The sequence below is a fragment of the Vigna radiata genome, chromosome 9 (assembly GCF_000741045.1).
Source record: "Vigna radiata var. radiata cultivar VC1973A chromosome 9, Vradiata_ver6, whole genome shotgun sequence".
NCBI classification, from domain to species: domain Eukaryota; kingdom Viridiplantae; phylum Streptophyta; class Magnoliopsida; order Fabales; family Fabaceae; genus Vigna; species Vigna radiata.
The window spans coordinates 13,836,095-13,839,370 of NC_028359.1; positions in this window are offsets into that span (position 1 = coordinate 13,836,095).

The window sequence follows — 3,276 nt, forward strand, 5'->3', positions numbered from 1 at the left end:
GGAAACTGGGCTTAGGGGCCAGTGCGGAAACTGGGCTTAGGGGCCAGTGTGGGAACTGGGCTTATGGGCCAGGTGAAACTGGGCTTATGGGCCAGCGTGGAAACTGGGCTTAGGGGCCAGTGTGGAAACTGGGCTTAGGGGCCAGTGTGGAAACTGGGCTTATGAAATTTGAAATTGCCAGATGAACTGGGCTTTTGAAATTTTGAAATTGCCAGATGAACTGGGCTTTTGATATTTTGAAATGGCCAGATGAAACTGGGCTTTTGGGATTTTGAAATTCATAATTTTTTGAAATGTTTTGCAATTTGATTTTTGAAACAATATGGCTTGAAAGAGAAAACCTGAATGTTATTCTTTTTGTATTTTTGGAGAAGAAGGATTCGATAATCATTCATATGAATGAAGAGGGTTTCGATCCGCAAAATTTCTTTTTATGAATTGATGAAAAACATTTGCATTATTTTGCATTTTTTTTTTGCTTGAGTTGACTGTCTTAGTTTCAATCATCAAACTGTTTTATTTTTTTGTGAAAATTGAGGAATGTCATACATTCGAGGTCTAAACTTTGAGATTATTACATTTTGACTTTTTCTTCCGAGACATCAGTGCACAAATGCTTGAATTTATTGGCAAAAGGATGGGTTTGAAGAGAATGAGAACTGTTTGGAATGGTTTGGAAGACTGGGACCAGCACATGGGTACTTCAATCCTCAAAGGAGATGTAATATGTGAGTGTCAGGACGAAACACAGTATATCAAAAATTTTGCCCCGATTTTGTGTTTAGGAAAATGAGCTGGGGTTTGGATCCATGAAAGTTAGGGTGACACAAAATCAAGTGAGACTTGCAAAGGTTCCCCAGTCATGGGATTATGGATTGATGAAATTTTGTGTGAGACTTACAAAGCTGCCCCAATTTTTATTGTGGTATGGGTTGATGAAAAATTCGTGTGAGGTTCACAAAGTTGCCCCAGTTTTTCTTCGGCAAGGGGTTCAGTTTAGAAGAAGTAGTGGGCATGAAAAGGATTGGCTAAAAGGATGGCCCCCAATGGGTTTGATTTTTCTTTTTGCATGCTTCTGGCTAGTTGGCAGGAAGATCCCCTTTTCTTGAGACATTTATTTTTTCTTTTTTTCTCTTTTTTTTTCTCTTTTTTTTTTCTTTTTTTTTACGACATATTGAATGTCAAATCACCTTATCGCAAAATTAAGCTTTATGAAAATTTGAGCAATCATTGTTCAATCCGCGTGGACTTTATTAGGTTTGTAACGTGGCCAAGGGCTAAAAGGTATTAGAAGAAAAGGGTATAAAGGCCCAAATGAATGTTCGTTGGTGATATTTTTTGAAACAAAGGTTATCATCTGCATATTGCATCAACTTTTTGACTTTAGAGCACTTTGTTGAACTTTCTTGAACTTCAATTTTCATTCTCTTTTTTCTTCTTCGTCATCACTTTGTGATTTTTCTTGCTTTTTATTTTTATCTTTGTTTTTCCGTTTATCCTTTTTGATGGATTCTCTTCATTTGATCATTGAGTGCTCTTTATTTGCATCATGAGTTGACTCCTACTCGATGATAACCCTTGCTTGGGGATAATTTTGAAAAAGAAATTATTTTTGGCTCAAACGGGGTGACAACGGATATATGTTTTTGCTTTTTGGATGAAGAAAGAAGGCCACACATCACTTCGAACTCTGATTAGCTTATTTTCAAAAGAGTAACTCTACGATTAGATGACCTCAACATGAGTCGTTTTTTTTTCTTCTTCTTTTTTCTTTTCTCTTTCTAGACTGCCCTTTCGGGTTTTCAATCTAGTGGACTTATTCTCTTTTTTTGTTTTTTTAAAGTTTTTTTTTTGTTTTGTTTTTTTTTTGCCTTATATTTTATTTTGTCTCAATGGATTCGGGGATCACCCTACTAGCGCCAGCAAGAAATCCTTTGGTTAGGTCAATCTGCCCCGATGAAAAGGTTTACTTTGTTATTGAGGGCAGCGGCGATGTTTGATGAGGGGGAAACCTTTATTTTGGAAAAGTGAAGGGCGGAGATTTTCAAGCAGCATGTGCACAAACGTCTTGTGAGAAACGTCAAAATTGTTATTTTTTATTTAACATTTGACCTCGGAAAAGTCTGGCACTACAACTTTTGTTTTTATTGCCATTTTTTCATCATTTTTTTTCTCAAAAACAAGAGTTTGAAGATTTGCAAGAAAGACAAATGACTCAAGATTGCCATCATTTTTTCAATTTTTTTTTCACAATACCCTTTCAGAACTCGATTTCCAGCACTACTTGGAGAAGCCCTGCAGAGAAAGTTCGTATTTAAAGTCATGGATGACGGCGCAATATCAATGAACACAGACCTTGACAAGATACTTCACAACATCAAATTCACTTGTACGATGACTCATGTTTTCTTATGTGTTTCTAGAGCCCGCATCATTGTTTCATAGCATTTGTAGAGACATTCTCAAGTCTTGCCTTAGTGTAGGGTTGACTTTCTTTACACTTTAATAATTCTGAATCGATCAAAACTTGTCTTTGCGCTTGACAACATACACTTTTGGTGTAATGATCGATAGCCCCTTCATGGTAAATACCTTTCGTATCATGAGTCTTGAAGTATTGAGGGTCTAAAGGCTTCATGTAACAATTAGAGACAAGGCCTTTTTGAAGCAGACTTGGAAGCAACGTTGCTTAAGTCATATGTATAGGAGTGAAGCTCGCATCCTTTTCTCTTGATCAAACATTTTCCTGCCTAACGGCCTAGTGAGAAGTTGAGTTTGACTCAAATATCCCATTTGTCTTGCAATTGTTTCAAGTGAAGGGTAGGCCAACGGGATTTGAACGATAGGAGGTGATTAAACTCTTTGCTTTCTTCTCTTCGCAAGCTTAAACCCGACTTGTTCATATTTGCTATCATGGTATGACCTTGCGTGACCGTTCCAATCCTCACACTAACTTCAATTCTTTCTTCAAGTATCCTCAGGTCTACAAAGTTTGAGGAACACTGCTCACCATGGTCTCATAGAAGGTGATCGCAGAGTATTTAAGAATGTGTCAACCATCTTATTATCACTCATAATAGACTTTCCTTGAGCAGCATTCTTTCCACCTTTGGGTATACTCTTTGAATGATTTTGACGGCTTTTTCACCATACCCTGTAATTGTAATCTATGAGATGTCACATTCGTGTTATATTCGAAATGCTTCAAGAAAGCACCCACCAGATCCTCCCAAGACTGTATGCACGAATGTTCAAGATGATAGCCTCAGTTTAGTG